General features: G+C 36.6%; 1 pseudogene; it reads left to right on the top strand.

Moving 5' to 3' along the window:
• Positions 1-22,497, top strand: part of LOC149551862 (putative beta-1,3-galactosyltransferase 8) — a 61,311-nt pseudogene that overhangs the window by 19,185 nt on the left and 19,629 nt on the right.

The raw sequence follows: 22,497 nt of genomic DNA, 5'->3' as shown, positions 1-22,497 counted from the left end.
TTTTTCTCACTTATGTGATACCTTGTTGTTGTTTTACTTCCTATCTAATTGAGCAGAGCTCTAGCTATGAAGGCCACACATCCACTCTTATGCAAGTTTCATTTTTATTTCATTTGTTGTTTCTTTGAGATAATGGAAATTGATAATAGATCATGTGAGGTATCTAGAGTCTCATTTAGTGTTACCAATTAATATATTCAGTCTTTCCAAGGATAAATGCAAAGGGGGATTTACAATGAAATACCTGTGTTCTCTTATTCTATCTCCTAATTCTTCATATGCTATTAACTTTGTAATTGAATGAATAAGGTTCATTCAATTTAAGATAACTTGGATGAATGTATGTTAGATCTGTTGTTGCTTTTTTTTCAAGGAGTTAAGTAAATGCTTCAATGATTTGATAGGGTTTCTGGGTGTAAGGAGGGGATGCTAGTAAGAATGGAATTTGGGGATTTTAGTTGATAAACTTAATTGTAAGGCAATCAAGTTAGGTCATCCTGCTGGTAGTGACTCTATGTTGCAATGGATAAGGCACTGATCACTAAATTAGATGCAGGTTGATATGAAGGTCATTTGCACAATTTTTGTTAATCAAATCAATTTAGTTCTTCATGTTTTGTAGTGGGCTGAATTAATTAACCCTCACTTATCTTATGGACTCATAGGTTATGATTTGTGGCTATCTCATTCCTATGTTATTGCATAAGTATCAGAAGACAAAAGTGTTTCATCTACTATTATTAGGTTTAAATTATATGTTTAATTGCACTGGTAAAATATATTATAACCTCAAGGTTAATCAACCTAGGTTTTGCAGAGCCTATATTGAAGAAGGAGTTATGCCTTATAGTTGGCCCAAGATTGTAGTCGAGTGCATCCATCATAGGAATTTGCTAGGCTTAGATGTATTGATCTAGTTTCTTGGTTAATTTTAAAACTGTTAAATTAGGAGCCAACACCAACTTCTTATGGAAACCCATTCTTGGAACCCTATTATGTCTATCATCAACATAATGAACATAGTACTTCAAATTGCATGGAGTTGAAATATAAAATCCAAGATCTTATTAATGATGGGTTTGTTTTTATAGAAAAGTCTATAGACTCATGCATGATGAGGATACTTCTCTTGAGAAAGATCAAAATTTTCAACCTATGTATCTCAATGGTCCCCCTGTAGCCTCTACTTCTTCAAACACTCATGCATCTTCTAAAGCATTAAATCTTTCCAACATGGCTCCATCAATCAAAAAACCTAATAGTTTTCATACTGACTATGCATTCCCTCAAGGGCTACCTCTAAAAGAAACCCAAGCTAATCTACATTTGGATGTAAGTCTTTTCAATACTTCTAAAAATAAAGATCCCAAACCTTCATGTGCTAGTATGCCTATTATACCCACTCTAAGTTATCCTCCATTAACTCTTCAAGAGCCTATCATACAAACCCAGAGTACTCCTTTTTCCTTATAAGCGGCTCCATGTCAAGAGGAGTGTAAAAAATGAACAAATGAATATCAAGAAAGATAAAGATCAAGATCCATCAATACCCTTTCAAAAGGTCATCCCTTCATCTCAAGAAAAATATATCCCTCTATGTCCTATGTCTTGTCCATCTCCCAACCAAGAGAAATATATCACTTCCACCATTTCTTATGAGCTTATTGAATGTAAATAGAAAATTTCTCTTCTTATGCTATCCAAAGATATTTGTTAAGATTAAAGTCTCCCTTCATTTCCTTGTTCCACTTCTGCATATCCACATCTAAAATAACTTCAAGCTTCAAGTAATCCTATCAACAATGTTTCTCCTATCAAAGATATTAATGAACCTATTGGTTGTCTTGGCCATGTTGGTCTCTTTAAAGATGCTTATATTTCTATCCATTATCCATTTACATATTTGAATCCATCTTTTGTCTTTATCCATCAAAACTAACTCCTTCAAATCTTCCATCCATTCTAGGACCTTATATCCCTCCATCAAAGCTAAAGCCTTCAAGTCTTCCATCCATATTGGGACCTTGTATTCCTCCATCCACCATACCTTTCAATCCTAGCTTGTCATCCACTTCTCCCATTATACCTCAAGATCAATAAAGACATTCATCCTTGAAAAAATTTCATCCACCTATCTATCTAATCCTACCATATAAACCTCATCCATCCAAAAATCCCATGTCTTTTGAAGTAATTTAAATGTACAACATAATAATAAACATAAGTATTCATTCACAAATGAAGATCACTATGACCTATCTAATTGACATGTGAATGCAAAGAAAAAATAAATATTAAAGGGACCAAAAAGTTCCTTTAACCAAAGAGTGTTATCAAAGAAAATATGTGTTCCTAAATCCATCATTGAAGAAATGTTTCCTAAAACATCCAAAGGAAAAGAAAAATCAAAACCTCACTACTAGATTTGGCCCAAATTTTTGACAGAGGAGCATGTAATGCCCCACTCAGGAGACCAGAGGAATTAACCTTTAAAAGTCATTAACTTAGCTAAACATTTTTATTTTTTATTTTATATAAAATTATTTAACATAGTGTGGAAGAATTACAAATATAAAATATTAGATTCACATATTTAATGTTATCAACATCGATTACATTCCTCTAAGATGACTAAACAAGGTACCATATGTATTAAGTTTTGATTAATTAAGTGTGTGTCTATGTTAATTATAAGATCATTGTTATAGAACTACAAAGATTATAAATACAACATCTTATAGAATGAACCATTATTACAATGTAAATTTCATCGTTAAATTGATTCCATAAAATAATATCAATACAAGACATCCACTACACAAGCTATAGGGTATGCTTGAATAATATGAGTACATATAACATATGAAATACAAAGTATATCAAGCATATAATAATCATGAATTAAATACATCAAGATAAAGGAACAAGTCTCAAGAGTGATGAGTATGAATAAATATTTACATCAAGAACCTTCTAGTGGAAGCACTGGTAAAAATCCATTAGAACTCATAAGGTAAGAAATTTCACTACCACCCGACCTTGTGAACATAAATAGTCCACTTCCACCATGCTAAGGAGATAGCGCTAGGTCCTTCTCATAAAAAAAATCCACAACATACAACTAGGTAACTAAGTATGGGGTAAGTGCACCAAGTTGTGGTGTCAAAAGGGGGGTATAAGTGGACACCTTTTTTTTGAAATTAACAATTTCTGAACTTCAACAACAATTTGAAGATAGTTACGCTCAAAATTTTAAGATATGAAAAAAATAAAAGTAGTAGTCCTTTGAATCTAGCTTCTAAGAAACTATTTTTTTAAAAAATGATTTAGTTTTAGGTCGTCAAAAAAGGGGGCCACAAAAAGTGGTACTATTTATTCCAAAAAACATAACATAGTAAAAATTGTGCCTCCCTTAAAATTTTAACTTTTTTTTTGAAATTCTTTAATCACTCTGGTCAAAATTTACTTAACATTGTAGTTTATCCCAGATTTTTTGGGTACTTTTATAATGTGTATTTTTTTTAATAAATTTCTTAACTAGACACATCCCAAGAATGTGAAATATCTGTGTGCCCACCTAGAAATGATTGAAAACTAATCTAAAATCAAAACTTATTTTGTTCAAAGTGTGTAGAATGGAGTCTAGTTTCAAAAAAACTAAGTTGTTGCAAAATTCAATGAACAAGCTAAAATCTACAACCCAATTAGTACATGTTGGTTTTTGACAAAAAAAGGACATATATTCAAAAGAAATTTTAGATGAAAGGCTTGAAATAGTTCAAATAAAAAATAAATTATATGGTTATATATCTAACATAGAGATCTGCAATGTCATGTAACTTGATCTTATCGATGCTGAACCACGAGGAATCTTGAAGGAGAGCACACAAGAAAAATCAATCATTTTTTGTATGTTTGCAGCAAAACACATCTCAGACTAGTTTATAGAATCCAAACCTTTGGGTGGATCCCCAAGGCAAAACCAAACCTTAGGCTTGGTAGAATGCAAAGGTTTGAATAGTGCATATGTCCTATAGCATGCATGCACTATTTAGATCTTTTTAAATTTGAGTCTTAATAGCATGTGCACACACTATTGAGACCTAAATAGTGCATAAAGAGGGAAGAAGAGAGGAAGAGCAAGAGCGAGAGAGGGGGTGATGGGTGTGTGTGTGTGTGTGTGTGTGTGTGTGTGTGAGAGAGAGAGAGAGAGAGAGAGAGAGAGAGAGAGAGAGAGAGAGTAGGGGATGTGAGAGAGAGGAAGTGAGGGAGAGTAGGGTGGCAGAGAGAGTACGAGATGGGAGAGATAAGAAGTGTGAGAGAGTAGGAGTGACAAAGAGAAAGTATAGGATGGGAGAGAGAGATTGAGAGTAGGGGATGGGAGAGAGAGGAAGGGTGAGAGAGAGTAGGGATGGTAGAGAGAGTATAGGATGGGAGAGAGAGATTGAGAGTAGGGGATGACAGAGAGAGAGAGAGTGGGTAGTGGAAGAGGGAGCGAGAGAGGGAGAGAGAGAGAGGAGGATGGGAGTGTGTGTGTGAGAGAGTAGGGGTGGCAGAGAGAGAAAGTAGGGGATGGGAGAGGGGAGAGAGAGTAGGGGATGAGAGAGAGAAAGTGAGAGAGTAGGGGTGGCAGAGAGAGAGAGAGTACAAGATGGGGGAGAGAAATTGAGAGTATGGGATGGGGGAGAGAGAGAGAGTAGCTGGTGGAAGATGGAGTGGGAGAGGGAGAGTGAGGGAGAGAGGAGGATGGGAGTGTGTGAGAGAGAGAGAGAGAGTAGGGTATGGGAGAAGGGAGAGAGAGGGGGGGATGAGAGTGTGTGTGTGTGAAAGAGAGAGAGAGTAGGGGATGGGACAAGGGAGAGAGAGTAGCTTGAGAGAGAGAGTAGGTGGTGGGAGAGGGAGTGGAAGAGGGAGAGAGAGAGGGGGGATGGGAGTGTGTGTAAGAGAAAGAGTAGGGCATGAGAGAGAGTGTGAGAGAGAATAGGGGTGGTATAGAGAAAGTAGGGGATTAGAGAGAGAGCGAGAGTAGAGAGGGAGAGTGAGAGTGAGAGAGAGTAGGTGGTGGGAGAGGGAGTAGGAGAGGGAGAGAGAGAGGGGGTGATGGGAGTGTGTGTGAGATATCTAAAGAGAGAGGGGGGATGGGAGTGTGTGTCTGTGAAAGAGAGAGTAAGAGATGGAAGTAGGGGGAGAGAGAGTAGGGGATGGGAGAGAGATAATGAGAGAGAGTAGGTGGTGGGAGAGGGAGAGAGAGGGGGGATGGGAGTGTGTGTAAGAGAGAGAGTAGGGGATATGAGAGAGAGTAGGGGGTGATAGAGAGAGAGTATGAGATGAGAGAGAGTGAGAGTAAGGGATGGGAGAGAGTGTGAGTGAGAGAGAGTAGGGGATGGGAGAGAGAGTAGGTGGTGGAAAAGGGAGTGGGAGAGGGAGAGTGAGAGAGAGAGGAGGATAAGAGTGTGTGAGTGAGAGAGAGAGTAGGGGATGGGAGAGGTGAGAGAGAGTAGGAGATGGGAGAGGAGAGAGAGAGGGGGGGATAGGAGAGTGTCTGTGTGTGAAAGAGAGAAAGTAGGGAATGAGAAAGGGGGAGAGAGAGAGTAGCCCGAGAGAGAGAGTAGGGGATGGGAGAGAGAGTAGGTGGTGGGAGAGGGATTGGGAGAGGGAGAGGGAGAGAGATAGGGCATATGGAAATGAGTGTAAGAGAGAGAGAGTAGGGGATGTGAGAGAGTGTGAAAATGTGAGAGAGAGTAGGGGGTGGTAGAGAGAGAGTAGAGAGGGAGAGAGTGAGAGTGAGAGAGAGAGAGTAGGTGGTGGGAGAGGGAGTGGGAGAGGGAGAGGGAGTGAGAGATAGAGTAGGAGATTAGAGAGAGAGAGGGGATCAGTGTGTGTGTGTGAAAGAGAGAGAGTAGGGTATGGGAGAGGGGAGAGAGAAATAGAGAGAGAGTAGAGGATGGGAGAGAGAGAGTAGGCAGTGGGAGAGGGAGTGGGAGAGAGAGAGAGAGAGGAGGGATGAGAGTGTGTGTAAGAGAGAGAGTAGGGGATGACAAAGAGTGTGAGACTATGAGAGAGAGTAGGTGTGGCTGAGAGAGTAGGGGATGGGAGAGAGAGTAGAGAGGGAGAGAGAGTAGGGGATGGGAGAGAGAGTAGAGGATGTGAGAGAGGGGAGAGAGAGAGAGTAGAGGATGGGAGAGAGAGAGTAGGAGGTGGGAGAGGGAGTGGGAGAGAAAAAGTGGGAATGGGAATGTGTGTTAGAGAGAGAGTAGGGGATGGGAGAGAGTGTGAGAATGTGTGAGAGAGTAAGGGGTGGCATAGAGAGTAGGGGATGGGGGAGAGAGAGTGAGAGTAGGGGATGGGAGAGAGAGTGAGAGTAGGGGATTGGAGAGAGAGAGAGAGTAGAGAGGGAGAGAGAGAGTGAGAGAGAGATAGTAGGTGGAGGGAGAGGGAGTGGGAGAGGGAGACAGAGAGGGGGGATGGAAGTGTGTGTGAGAGATCTAGAGAGTAGGGGATGAGAGAGGAGAGAGAGAGAGGGGGATGGAAGTGCGTGTCTATGGAAGAGAGAGAGTAGGGGATGAGAGAGGGGAGAGAGAGTAGCGAATGGAAGAGAGAGTAAGTGGTGGAAGAGGGAGTGGGAGAGGGAGAGAGAGGGGGGATGGGAGTGTGTGTAAGAGAGAGAGAGTAGGGGATGGGAGAGAGTGTGAGAGTGCAAGAGTGAGAGAGAGTAGAGGGTGGCAGAGAGAGAGAATGAGATGGGAGAGAGAGAGAGAGTGAGAGTAGGGGATGGGAGAGAGAGAGTAGGCGGTGGGAGAGGGAGTGGGAGAGGGAGAGTGAGAGGGAGAGGAGAATGAGAGTGTGTGAGTGAGAGAGAGTAGGGGATGGGAGAGGATAGCGAGTGAGAGAGTAGGGGATGAGAGATAGAGAGTAGGTGATGGGAGAGGGAGTAGGAGAGGGAGAGCGAGAGATAAACTAGTGGATGGGAGAGGAGAGAGAGTGAGAGAGAGTAGGGGATGGGAGAGGAGAGAGAGTGAGAGAGAGTAGGGGATGGGAGAGGAGAGAGAGTAGGGAGAGAGAGAGTAGGGGATGGGGGATGGTTGGATAGGGAGAGATTTATTTTCACATAATGTGTACACGCTATAGTGTGTATGCACTATGTGAAATCACCAAAAAATGGTCTCACCAAAAAATGGTCTCACCAAAAAATGGTCATAAAGCAAGTTTGGTTCCCTTTTTATCCATATTCTTCTTTTTATCTATTGTACATTCTGTTGCTCTGACAAAAATATGGGTTTCAAGCTGTTGAAAGTTAGCAAACACTATTTGAAGACTTTTTGAAGCTAGCAAACACCAAATTCAATCATTGGATATGCTTTTTGAAGGCTTTTTGAATATTCTTTATATAGAAAAGGTTAACTTACAATCCTTTTTAAATATTGTTTGTTGATATATAGAGACAAATTTGATTATAATTTGACATGTTGTTTAATATATAATGAATTCATTGAAATTTGTATGTTTGAATGAATTGTTATTTAGAAATGGTTATAAATTTGGCAAGTTGTTTGATATATATTGTGTATTCATTGAAATAATTGTAATTTATATGCATTTGAATGATTTGTAATTTACAAATTGTAAGTAACTCAGATGTTTGAAAATTTGACATATAGAAATCATCATCATGCCAAGGAAGAAACCAAAAACTCAAACAAAGGAAGAGAGGGAGGCAGATTTGACAATTAAAAGAGATAAAATGAAACTACTATGTGAACAAAGAAAATTGCAAAGCAATAATGAAGAATTAATGTTTGAAAGAATTGACTTTCAAAGAGAAACAAGAACCACTAATACAAAGAAACAAAGAGGAAGAATTGGAATGACGAAGAGAACAAATGAGATTGTTGTGCTCAAGAAGACAATTGAATTGTGAAGCTACACCATCTTCCAATGTTGAATTCATATCATCCTCTCATGTTGAAGAGATGCTAATTTGTAGATCCAACAATGTACACACTTCATCATGTCATGTTGAAGGCACAACATCAACATATCAAGTAGGTGATATTCCATCTTTTGCATCTTATAGCCGAAGCACATCATCTTCAGTTCAAGGTATGCAAAACGCTCAACTTTATGTTGATGTTCAAAATATTGAGGGAATGGAAGAGATTATAACACCTTGTAGAATTCATTTTAGAAGACTAAAATATTTGATTGATATTGATACTAACATTTTGAAATCAATGCTTGACAAGATTAGCAAGCGTACTTGTCAAAGAAAAGTTAATTGTATGTGGAGATTATTCTTTGAAGAATTAAATATTATAGGTCAATGCCAATTATTTGTTAAAATGATGAGGAATTTGAAATTTAGTGAAGATTCTTGAGCTAAGAAAAATGAATGATTCAAATGAAGAAAATATTGTAAAGAATCTAATGAGTGCTTATGACAAAGTGGGTCCTAAATCATGCACCAAAGATAGTGATATCACAAGATGAGTACTTACATCAAAAATAGTAAGTACCCAAATGAAGAAATATCAATTATGAGAAAGACAAACAAAACATTGAAAATTGGTAAAGGTACTCTAAGGAGAGCCATGCTAAGGTGTGAGAGATTGGAAGATCCAAAAAAAAAAGAGTTATGAACATTTAGTGGTAGACTACCGCGAAAGGATAAAGAAATTAGTGAAGCTTTAAAATCATTGATCAAATATTTTTGGAAAAATAACACACGTGTTTCCCCTAATTAAAGAGATGTTGTAAGAAGGAGGATTGGTAGCCAAAATCACGACCCACATGTGAAACATTTTTTGGACTCAACTCAGACACAATTTTTTGCAAAATGTATTGGTATGTATCCTCAAATTCAAACAAGTCAAAGATTTTTTGAGATGGGTAAACCTTTTTATGTGTAGATAAATCAAACACGCACAACTTGTTGTTGTAGGATACATATTGAATTTTCTAACCATTTTGATGTTTTTAGGCATATATGTGTGTTTTTGCATTCTAAGTTTTTTTTGGACAATTGTGACATGAATGAGCCACCAAGGTCTTCAAGAGAATTCATATCCAACATTTTATGTGAAATAGGGGATGACCAACAATTTTACAAGACATCATGCTTGGATGGTACATGCTTATTTTGTGGTTCTTTGCAACTTTTATCAACTTGTGAACATATGGATAGTACACATGCAATTGGAAATAAAATAGTAGATTACAAAAAATTTAAGACAATGACATATGCTCTAAAAGATGGGAAATAAGGTAAAAGATGTGATCTAGTCATTGAAACGATTCCAGTGTATGAGTTTATGAAGATTTTTTGTGAAAAGATTATTTATGAGTATGGAAGGCATACACATAGAGCTTGATGGCTAAATTTTCAATTCAAGTTGTGCAAGGATACGTTTTCACTAGATACCATTGTTTCGATTGTAGACTTCATAGAGAACTACACACTACAACCACAAAATGAGGTGCATGCAAAGTATTATACTTCTCAACAAGTTTCCATATTTGTTCACATAACATTCATGCATTCACCTACAAGTATAGAGGATGAAAGGAAGATTCTGAGGGAGTACCATTTTTACATTAGTGATGATTGATCACATTTTACAGATTTTGCACATGGTTATTTTCAACTATTTTATGGATATTTGGCTAATAAGGGCATAACATATTGTCAACACATTATTTGGTCAAAAAATTGTGCATTAAAATTCAAGAATGTACAGATGTTCTATTGGTTGAGTAGGATGTAGAGGTTGTGTAGAATTCAATATATATGAAATTTCATAGAGGTTGGTCATGGAAAGGGAGAGCATAATAGTGCAGGTGCATGCATGAAAAGATCCTTAGTTCGTGAAGAACTAAAGTGCAAAGATGGAGCAATATTGAGAGATGCAAAATCCATCATCTAGTGGTGTAATGCTACAATGGGTCTAGGTAAGGAAGGTGAGTCTATGGTTTGTAGATTTTTTTGGTTAATAGATAATACTAACATTGCGCCATATGATGATTGTTGCACACTAACAGGATCAAGTGAGTTGCACTCTTTTAGAAGCTCTGATGCATGTTCATGGAGTATCCACACATGAAAAATGACATGCTATTGTCCATCATGTGTAGAGGAAAATCAGGATGACTGTGATTCAACTGAATGGGTAGAAAAATGGAATATATGGGTTTTGGACCCAATTGACACCTATTATCCCCCATAAGCACTGGAAATGGTAGAGATGGATTCATCTATTGACTTTGACCGCTTGTCTGATCTAGTGCAACCTGGTAATATACATATTTATATATCTTTGTAATTTCAATATGTAACTTTATAACTTTTACATAAGTATTTTATGAATTAATGACCACATTTTGTATATTTGCCATTCTAGGCCATGTTTTTTCTATTATTGCTCCTGAAAAAAATGAAGAAGGGACAGATTATTATTTGTGTCGTTGTATCCAACCCAAACAAAAATTGGATCACTTAGTTATAGATGGTGAAGGTTTAGAGTACCATATCAGTGCTATGGTTGTAACTGACACATGGCTTAGACGATATTCTATGAAGAACCCTAACTTGTGGTTATTCAAGAATTGATAAACAAAGAGGAAGATTCTTCATTATTCAAAACTTGTTGTCACATCAAATGTCCACTTGATAAAATATGGTGAAAAAACACATAATAAGATTCTTTGGAAAGTTCGTGAGTTAGACCACGAGGCAATACTTGAGACATTAAAATGTAGAGCAGATCTAGTTGGTTCATTAGATTGAATAGGGAGAGAGGGAGAGAGAGAGAAAGAGTGATCAATTGGGTTCAAATACAATGTTGCAACCTCTCCCCCAAGATTTTTGACATGACAAGGTGGGTATTGTTATTATGTGTAAGTGATGAGATAAGTTTAAATCATAGATTTTATGTTTTGATTTGTTTAGAATCTAGATATATTATTTGAATTTATATTAGATTATTTAATAGGACCCATTTTCAGATTAGTCGTTTGAATAAGTGAAAGTTTAAAATTTGTTGTTTAGATCAAAATGTAATGAAAGAACATGAAAATTGTTAGAATGTGAATTCTTTGTGATGTAAAGTCATGATTGTGTGCATGTAACTAGAAACTTGAAACTGGAGAAAGCAGGGATATAATGGGAGAAGTTTCCAAGACTCATCAAGCCATTCAATAAGCCACTTGATCATTGCTAGAAGCTCAAACAAATAATTCTTTGCATTTGGAACATTGTTACCAATAATGATATTATGACTAACATGCTTTTATCTTTTATTTATTTTGTCATCTGTAATTATTTCAGATAAACTCCAAAAAAAAATTATTTTCAAATCATAAACTTATAAAACCCATCTTATAATGCTAGATTGAATTTTGATGTGTTATCATCTAAGATATATATAAATGTATGAGAAGTTTAAATTAGCTAAATCTATTGGGATAAGTGGTATTGTGATGGATAATTTTTAGATTCATTTGAAGAATATAAAGGGGCATGAGTGATGCAGGTCATTAGACAAAACAATATCTTCACTTGAAATGGAATTAGGAGCAGCAAGAGAAAAAAAAAAATTTCTACCAAAAAAACATTTGTTGTGGTGGGAATCAACACTGCTTTTAGTAGTAGAAAATGACGTGACTCTATTTGACACACTTGGATGCCACAAGGTCAACAACTATACTCAATTAAAACACTTGTAACAATTGTAAGTTTTTAAATTTGAATATTACTATGTCTTGTTTGAATTCCATGAATTAAATGGGAAATGGAAAATGAGAATGGTAGGGGCAAAGCTGAAGAAGTTGGAGGAGGAGAAGGGGATAGTGATAAGGTTTGTGATTGGGCACAGTGCTACACCAGGTGGCATTTTGAATTGTGCAATTGAAGACGAAGATGCAGAGCATAATTACTTCCTTAGACTCAAACATGTTGAAGGCTACCATAAGCTCTCAGCAAAGACCAAGATGTACTTCTCTACAACACTCGCTAAATGGGATGTTGATTTCTATGTTAAAGTTGATGATGATGTGCATGTCAATCTAGGTACATTATCATCATTCATGGTTTCATCTAAATAGTATATTTTATGTTATAATTTGTTTAGATAGTTCATGTGTTTGTTTTTTGGGTAGAACTTATTTGTTGTTTTCATTTGAGATGGGTAATTCTACATAAAAAGCTAGTGCCATTTTATATGTTCTTTAAAGTTGATATATATCTTAAAAATCTAACACTTTTTACATTTATGTAATATTTTAATCCAAAGATAATTGAGAATTCATTGAGTCTTCAAGAACTAACTAAAAGGTATTTTAAAAGGTGATAAGTTGGCCATGTCCTTTGGAAAGTTTGGAAGTTTTGCCAAGGAAAACTAAATTTTGACCTACTAGGATTTCTAGGCCTAAGTTAGGGATATTGATCCTTTGAAGGTGTTGGGGCCTTGAAAGTGCATGAATCCTAGTGGTTTAGTCCTAGAAATTCTGAATCAAGTCTAAGTTTGAAGTCTTGAAACCTTTTTACTTGTTTTGCCTTAATTGGCCTAGTTGAGGGCAAGTGTCCCTAGAGCCATATTTTGATCCAAGTTTGCCAAGAGCCCAAGGAAAAGGGAAGGACCTCAGGAGAGTGGAGTCCACTTGGATAAGTAAAGGTCATCATTTGGAAAAGGCTAGTAACCAAGACATCATCCTAAAGTGGGTTTGGATACCCTTAGAGGTTTAAGAACCAAGTGGCTAAAGTAGGCTTTGTGCTCTGCATCAATAAGGGTCATTAGACCTAGGTGTGATAGCTAGGGTTTAGGAAGTCACAATGTATTTGGAAAAGTCACTAATTGGCCTAAAATTCAAGGCATACCTTACCATAGGGAAATGAGAAACTTAAGGGATAAGTCTCTAGCTTAGGGAAGGGTCCCTAACATGGAATTGCTAAGGGATATCCCATTTAACAAGGTGGAAGTGTTAGAAAGAATTTTTCATGTACTAAAAGTTTGAATTATATAGGCGGCAATAGAAAAGAGTAAAGAACAGATGAAGCAAGTGAATTGAACAATACACATATTGTTTCATCAATACACAAACCTATTGTCCTAGCATTTTAATGCCTTAAAACTCCATATTATGTTTTGTAACTTGGTAATTAGCATATTTGGATCATTCCTCAACATCTCTAATTGGTCTCACATTTTTAGCACGTGTTTAAATGGTACCTCCTTTGTAAATGTGGCCTAATTAGCCCTTGTGTCTAAATGCTGTCCCCGTGGGTTTTGACAATTTGCTTGCTAATGGGATCTCTCCACTTTGGAATCTGATAGTACATCAAAAATAGGAAGTAATCTTGGTGTTATTATTTTCTTTTCATGTTAAGTGTACAAGTTGCAAGCCTAGGTCTCATTCCTTGGGTTGCTAGGAATCTAAGAGGTTAATGAAGGAACTATGTCCTTTTCTCAGTTTGGGGTCTTCAATTCTAGTTGATATGCCTATTCTAATGTAAGAACATCATTTCTTGAGTCTGAGTTCTTGGTTCCGTTTCTAGTGTAGGTTTCTTTACTAAGCAATATTTGTTGTCAAGGTGCAAGTGTGGGGTCTTGAGCCTTGTTTGGGATGTCAAACCTTGTTAGGTTGTTCTTGTAGGTTGTACTCTCCCAATCTACCCTGTTAGTACCCTTCCACTTGCATCACTTAGGCCCTTTTTTATGTCTTTGAATGCCTTTGTATTATCCTCATGGTTACTAGTGTATAGGCTGATATTTGAATCTCAACATGTGAATAGTTTGTCTTAGTTCTCATATGTAGTCAAGGTCCTTGACATCAATTACAAGTCATAAGTTACATGCATTAAAAAAATGCAATTGGGTCTCACAAACTTGATTGCATGTTTTCTCATGCCTCACAAAGTTGATTGCATGTTTTATCATGCCTAAGTGGTTGGCAAGCCTTAAGACCCAACCAATACATCCTTCTATGTTGATATGCATGTAATGTAATTAAGTCTCTAGGAATTCATTGCAAGTTCTCTAAGCATCTTCATATGTCATTGCATTAAATATTGCATCCCTAAAATCTAGTCTTGAAGACCTAATTGCATATCACCCTCTTAACACAATCATAGTTAAGTATTTGAGACTTGACTACATTTCAATATGTATTGGACTTACAACTTGTAATGTAGCTCTAGGACCCAATTACATATTATATCTCTTCTACACTTGCAATCAAGTCTTTAGGGTATGATTACATATCTTCTTTATAGAAACTTACAGGAAAAGTGATGTAGAGCAAGATGGGCCCTTCCAAGTTCTATGAGAAAATACTTTGAACAATGTGTTTTCCCAAAGGTTTCTAAATGCAACCTTAAGGCTTAAGTTTCCCAAATCAGGTAAATGACTTATCCAAATTATTCTTAGTAATATAATTTTTTTGAATACCCTAATACACCCCAAATAACTAGTTTACCAAATACCAAGAGCCTATCTCTAAGGTAAACCAATCATCCCAGCCTACTAGGCCTACAAGCCCTAATTAGTCCTCAATTGTTGTCCTCTTGCATTTTTCTCCACATTTTTCTACAAAATCAAAAAAATAAATTGAATATTAGGATACCCATTTTTCTTCTCTATAACATATCAAAAGATGAGGTATGATTGTTTTGGACCAAGTCTCTACTGTTACACTATGGGCCACCTTTTAGGCATAAAAACCCCTCCATTTACAAAGGAAATATGTGGAATAATTATCCCATAATCATATAACTTAGTAAAGTATATTAATATGATCCTAAAGTGAGGATTCTTTAATTTTATTGAACCCATCAACTCTCTATATGTGCTTTTTATGAAACCCTCACCAAATAAGGCCAAAAACTAGGGCCTCTTCAAATCTGACTATGAAATCACTTCCATGACCTATTAGTTGATACTACAACATGTTTATGATGATTAATTTGACTATTTTACATAAAACCATGGCCTCCTTTAGGAAGATCTCCCATTTCTATACCTATGGCACCAAATTTAATGCATTTTCATGCACCCGAGCACTCTAAACTAGTCCAGTTGGATGATCATTGGTGCAGGTAAGAAAGGAAAATAGATAGGTGCCATATTATTTTTGAATTAGGAACAAGGTTGTAAAATTATGTAATAAGACCCAAGATGTAAGGTCAATTGGACTCTAGGTGCCATTATAAGCTAGAGTACCAAATTGAACCAAGGGGTCAAAAAAGAGCAATATAGGTGATTTTTCAAGGAAAAAAGAATTTTTATGTTTCTTAGAAGGTTATAAAGGTCCTTAGGTTCATTTGGTTAAGTTTTAGGTGTCTAGGAGTTAAGATGTTAAAAATTGCAAAAAATTGCAAAAGTTGTCAAGCAAAATTACAAAAATACTAACAACTTTAAAATTTTGTTGAAAAACCAAGTGTACATTAAAACCACCATTTTTAATGTGGTTATAACCATTGGAATGAAATAATACATGTCTGATTTTAAATTCCTCAATGGGTGATGGTTATACGGATTTGATGTATTTTGAAGTAATAAAAACCTAATTTTCTTCCATTTTTCTTGTGTTTTGTTGTTGTAAGGATGTGTATGGATTGGAAAATGTAAAAAATTGATATGGTTAGATAGATATTTGAAGTATCTTTCATTTTAATTTGGTTTGAGGTTTTGATCTATTCATTTGTGTAAGATATTGCCATTTTACTAAGGGCTGCCTGGGTAAGCCTGTAAATTGACTAGATTGCACTTATGGCCATCTAACTTGCAATCCAATGGTGGGATCTTGATGCCATTTTGTGGGATTCAAGTTAGGGGTGTATTCTTACATATGGAATATTTTCAAGGGCATAAAAGTTTGTTTACTATTTTTTCTTGCAGGCCCTACATTGAACATTATCATGTGTTCAGCCTGATTTTGAAGAGAAGTTGGTGTAAAACTCTCAAACTTGCCGCAATGACCCAGGTTAAGGGTGGAATGGATTTTCATAGTGAGGAAGAGTCTAAAGTGGTACCCCATCTCTTGACACTTGCCTTGGAAAGCTAGCATAATTAGGCCTATTAGGATTGTTAATCTAGTTGGTGTTTGGGTATGCTAGAGTAGGATCAGCCCATGACTCTTTGGAATATTTAGGAGTCTAGAAAAGGGTATCCAAAAAGGTTTTTTTTTTGCCACATTGTTTAGGGAGTTTGGGAGTTAACCTTGGAAAAATAAAAATAGACCTATTAGGATTTCTAGGCCTAGATTTGGGAAATATGTCTATTGGTGGTGTAGGAACACTAAAAGTGGATGAATTCTAGTGGGATAGGACTAATTATGACAAAAAAAGTTTTTTTTTGAACCCATCAAAGCATTTTCCCTAATTTATCCTATTTGGCCTAGTTGAGGGCTAGTGTCCCTAAAGCCTTATTTTGGCCCAAGTTTGCTAAGAACCATAAGGAGTGGGTAAGACCTTGGAGAAGTGGCATCCACTTGAAGAGATAGAGGTTAGCATTGGGTAAAGGTTGGAAAACTTGTTTGGCATCTTGCAGTGGGTTGGGTGCTACTAGGCACTTAAGAAGGTTTTGGTGGATTAAGGTTTGGGTGCTACTAGGCATATTGAAAAGAAATGGTGGATCCAATTATAGTTGCATGTCTTGGGTTTAAATCTCCCTTGCATGATACCTTTTGGAAAAGAATATTGAGGGAGGCAATTCAAGATGCAATAGATGTACTTCCTAAACACTATAAAGAGTGGGATATGATAGGTTATCATATCATCTAAAATGACTTACATGATTAAAAAATAATCTTGGCACAAATTTTCATGAAATATATAGATGCATTACATAGGCCTATATCAAAACATACACTTTTCACTTTATTAGATTATGTGGTTAATGGAAGATAAGTTTTAAGATCTCATATGCACAACATTCTCTTCACTTTTTGCTAGAAGTCATTGATAAACTTCCATGAATTAAATGTGTAATGATGAGAGGTCAAACTATTAGAAAATTTATTTATAATCATAAAAATGTGTTCAATATGATACCTTCCTTCACAAATAGTAATGAATACAATCCAAAATGAAAAAGTTTGCTACACACTTCTTTGCATTCCAAACTCCTTGGTCGTAGAAGAGAAAATAAATATTAAAAAAATACATGAAATTTCCACAATCCATATTGATGGTTTCTTAATATTTTTGAATTTGATCATATGGAGATTTTTTATTACAAGGTCAAATCAAAAAAAGCACTAAGAAACAATGAATTTTTTTAATAGAGCAAGTTGAGATAGGTTTTCTAATCATTTGAGGTATATTTATATACTTTGTGAGATCTTTATTCATATGAGCAAGAATTGCACAAATGTAGAAGTCTCTAATTAGAGTTTTGAGACTAGTTGGTGGGAAAAATGGTGTGGATTATTCATATGATGCAATTGATACAACCAAGGGGATCATCAAGTCTAAAATACACAATAGTCTAAAGATACACATGCTAATATACACCATCATAATGATAAATAGGATTAGTAGATGCAATGTTCCCTCCATGATCTTAGATACTATCCCAATCTAGTGGTTTTTACAAAGTTCATAGAGACATACAAAGGTATCAAAGGGCCTCTTCAAATACATCATGAGATTTCCTATAATTTAATGGAATAGTAGACAACCATGGTAGAGTTGTCATCATACTAATAGGAAAAGCATCAACCTCCAATTTAGGTTTTATACCAAATTTGAAACTGATAAGCCAATAGGTGCTTGCAACCTAGTTTATATTTTGGTTTTCATGTTTTTTTAAACTACTTAGGCTACAATAAATAACCCTTGGATGAGAAGTCCATGGTTGTCAAAGAAAGACACCATTTTGTATGCTTAAGTCACTTTATGCAATTTATAAGCAAAAGTTGCTCATTAGGAAAATTTCAGATTTTTAATGTTTTTGGTCAAGAAATCCTAGGATTAAGTTGTTTTTAGTCAGTTTTAGGTATGTTGGAACCTTTTCGAAGTCCTAGAAGTGGAATCAAATGAAGAATGTAAAAATTGCACTTTTGTGCAAAGTTGCATTGTTGAAAGTTGTAAAAGTTGCTCAAATTTGCAACTTAGTGGAAAAAGGGTTACAACTATTAAAATATTGGTTCTAACTATTAAAATATACATAGGAGATATATATACCTCATTTTTTAGGTCTAGAGGGCATTAATATACGGATTGGAAGAAGTTGCAAAGAAAGACATTCAGTTTTCGAGTCATTTTTGCTGTTGTTTGCATGTTTTATGAAATGTATGGAATTTTAGACTAGATGTGATGGATTTTTGAGATAGATCTTTGAATCATATTTATTTTTCTTCTAGTCTCATCATTCTACATGTTTTCTAACTCAAGTTATTACATTTTTAGTGAAACTAGGTTTTTAGGACAACATTTTGGTGAACACAGAAAAAATGGGCTTCTAACAGCAATTTCCTTGGTTGAAATTTCATTCCTACTTGGGAAATGGTAGTTATTAGGGTCCTTTTCTAAATTTTAGGGTTTCAATATTGGAGGATGTGTTTTGTGATTTTTCCAATCAAGCCCTAGGTCAAGTACCATGAAGGATTTGACCTCTTGTAGTGTGTTGATTTTTGAATGGCAAGAGTTTGGGAATTGGTGAAGGGATGAGAATTTGGAAATTATTTATTTAGTGTTTCTAAACTTTTCCAAGTCATATAAGTGGAATCAAGTGAAAAATGTAAAATTTGAACTTTTTGTGCAAAGTTGCATTGTTGAAAGTTGTAAAATTTGCTCAAGTTTGCAACTTAGTGGAAAAAAGGTAATGGGATTGGAAAATCTATTCTATTAGCTCTGGATGGCTGGGTAGACCATCATCCCAAGCTTATCCCATCTTGTTGAGAACTCAAACATTTTTGGGCATGTTGAACCAAAATGTCCCTAAGGGTCACTAAATGCCATAGCGCAATGATCTTTGATCGAGCATATCTTAAAGCTTGTGTGAGGTATGGATGTGATTCTAGGTCCTATGGGACCATGTTGTGGAGACCTACAATAACCTCTCTCATTTTTTGGAGATCTTACTCCATTTTGATTTAGTGATGCCATCTCAGGTGATGCTGAAACTCATAGTGTTGGCCAGTACAAAGTTATGAATTGCCAAATCTCCCTCACCGTTTGTCGTGGGATCAAATTGTCTATTTTATTAGCTCTAAGTGGCTGGGTAAACCTTAGCCCCAATCATATCCCATCCTGTTGAGCACTCAAACATTCTCAGGCACACCAAACCAAAATGTCCCTAAGGGTCACTAAATTTCATAGGGCAGTGATCTTTGACAGGGCATACCTCAGAGCTCATGTGAGGTATGAATGAAATTCTAGGTCCTATAGGACCATGTTTTAGAGACCTACAATAACCTTTCTCACTTTTTGAAGATCTTACTCTATTTTGATTTTGCAACACCATCTCGGGTGATGTTGAAACTAGTCATTTTGGCCAATACAAAGTTTCCAACTACCAAATCTCGCTCACCGTTCGTCATAGGATCAAACTGTCTATTATATTATCTCTATGTGGTTGGATAAATCCTAGCCCCAATCTCATCCTATCTTGTTGAGCAGTCAAATTTTCTCGAGCACACCAAACTGAAATGTCCCTAAGGGTCACTAAATGCCATAGGGTAGCGATCTTTGACGGGGCATATCTCGGAGCTCATGTGAGGTACGAATGCGATTCTAGGTCCTATAGGACCATGTTATAGAGACCTACAATAACCTCTCTTTCTTTTTGGATATCTTACTCTATTTTGATTTTTTGATGCTATCTCGGGTGATGTTGAAACTCATAGTGTTGGCCAGTACAAAGTTGCCAACTGCCAAATCTTCCTCACCATTTTTCATGGGATCAAATTATCTATTCCATTAGCTCCATGTTGGTGGTTAAACCCTAGCCTAGGGCTTGTCCTATCTTGTTGAGCATCAAACATTCTCGGACATGCCGAATCAAAATGTCCCTAAGGGTTACTGAATGCCATAGGGAAACAATATTTGATGGGGTATATCTCAAAACTCATGCAAGTTATGGATATGATTCTAGGTCCAATAGGACCATGTTGTGGATACCTATGATAACCTCTCTCAATTTTTGGAGATCTTAATCCATTTTGATTTTGTGACGCCATCTTGGGTGATGCTGAAACTCATAGTGTTGGCCAGTACAAAGTTGCCAACTGCCAAATCCCCCTCACCATTTGTCATGGGATTAAACTATTTATTCCATTAGCTCTAAGTGGTCAGGTAAACCCTAGCCCCAAGCTCATCCCATCCTATTGAGCGCTTGAACATTCTTGGGCACACTGAACTGAAACATCCCTAAGGGTCACTAAATGCAATAGGGTAGTGATATTTGACGAGGCATATCTTGAAACTCATGTGAGCTATGGATGGGATTCTAGGTCTTATAGGACCATGTTGTGGAGACCTACAATAACCTCTCTCTCTTTTTGGAGATCTTACTTTGTTTTGATTTTGTGAAGCCATCTCAGGTGATGTTGAAACTCATAGTGTTGGTTAGTACAAAGTTGCTAACTGCCAAATCTCTATCACCATTCATTGTGGGATCAAACTATCTATTCTTTTATCTCTAGGTGGCCAAGTAAACCCTAGCCCCAAGCTTTTCCTATCCCGTTGAGTGCTCAAACATTCTCAGGCACACCGAACTAAAACATCCGTAAGGGTCATTAAATTCCATAGGGAAGTGATCTTTGATGGGGCATATCTTAGAGCTCATGCAAGGTATGGATGGGATTCTAGGTCCTATAGGACCATGTTGTAGAGATCTACATTAAACTCTCTCACTTTTTGGAGATCTTACTCTGTTTTGATTTTGCGATGCCATCTTGGGTGATGCTGAAACTTGTAGTGTTGGCCAGTACAAAGTTGCCAACTGCCAAATCTCCCTCATCATTTTTCATGGGATCAAACCATCTATTCTGTTAGCTCTAAGTGGTTGGGTAGACCCTAGTGCTAGGCTCATCCCATCTTGTTGAGTGCTCTAACATTCTCGAGCATGCTGAACTGAAATGTCCCTAAGGGTCACTAAATGCCATAGGGCAGCGATCTTTGATGAGACATATCTAGAAGCTCATGCGAGGTATTGATGTAATTCTAGGTCGTATAGGACCATGTTGTAGAGACATACAATAACCTCTCTATCTTTTTAGAGATCTTTCTCTATTTTAATTTTGTGATGCCATCTTGGATGATGATGAAACTTGTAGTGTTGGCTAGTACAAAGATGCCAACTGCCAAATCTCCCTCACCATTCATCGTGGGATTGAACTATCTATTCTATTAGCTTTGAGTCACTAGGTAAACCCTATCCCCAAGCTCATCCCATACCATTGAGTGCTTAAACATTCTTGAGCATGTCGAACCAAAACGTCCCTAAGGGTCACTAAATGCCACAGGGCAATGATCTTTGATAGGGCATATCTCAGAGCTTGTGCGAGGTATAGATGTGATTCTAGGTCCTATAGGATCGTGTTGGAGAGAACTACAATAAAATCTATCTCTTTTTGATGATCTTACTCTATTTTAATTTTGTGATGCCTTTTCGGGTGATGTTGAAACTTATAGTGTTGGCCAATACAAAGTTGCCAACTACCAAATCTCTCTCACCTTTCATTGTGGGATTGAACTATCTATTTTTTTAGCTTCAGGTGGCTAGGTAAACACTATCTCCAAGATTGTCCCATCCCCTTGAGTGCTCAAATGTTCTCAAGAATGCCAAACCAAATCATCCCTAAGAGTCACTAAATGCCATAGGGCAGTGATCTTTGACTGTGGCAATTGGATATGTCACCTCATCCAATTATGGAGAATCATGATAGAAGGTAAAGGTGTGATCATACACATCATTTTGAAAATGTTATTTTTTTATGGTAATAAGGTAATCCTTGTTTGTAAGGTCAAGGAACTTGAGGTCACCTATAAATCCAAATTGCCTTAGTCCTAACGATTTTCCCTTTTTCATTATTTTTGTTAATAAGTTGACTCAATAAGTGTTTTGAGAGTCATTACACCTTATATAGCTACATGTTATCACTAAATGGAGTTAGTGGAATATGTTAATGATATTCTTGGTTTTCTTAATAGTCATATCATGGGTTTGAAACATAACCACTTTCCTTTGTGAAGAGGTGTCCAAAAATCAACAAATTACATGTTGTTGCAAAGAAAATACAATTATAGGATGTTGGAAGATTTTTTCCACTCATAGGATGTTGAAGAATCTCTTGGAATGTGGTTTAGGAGAACCCTTTCAAGGCTCCCACCATATCATTTTTGGTGTGATGAAATTCTCTGAAGAAGTATGTGAATATAATAAGGGCATTTAGCTCATGCTTGTGTGTCCAAGCTAGGATAGGTCTTAAAGTTTCCTCTTTGGTCTTTGTTGAGAATAGTACCTTGACTTTGGGTTGGTATCCTTAGCTATTTTTTGGGGG

The sequence above is a fragment of the Cupressus sempervirens genome, chromosome 6 (genome assembly GCF_028749045.1).
Source record: "Cupressus sempervirens isolate cs-2001-9-10 chromosome 6, ASM2874904v1, whole genome shotgun sequence".
Classification (NCBI taxonomy): Eukaryota; Viridiplantae; Streptophyta; class Pinopsida; order Cupressales; family Cupressaceae; genus Cupressus; species Cupressus sempervirens.
The sequence above is the reverse complement of the archived record's forward strand: the minus strand, read 5'-3'. Positions and strand labels throughout refer to the sequence as shown.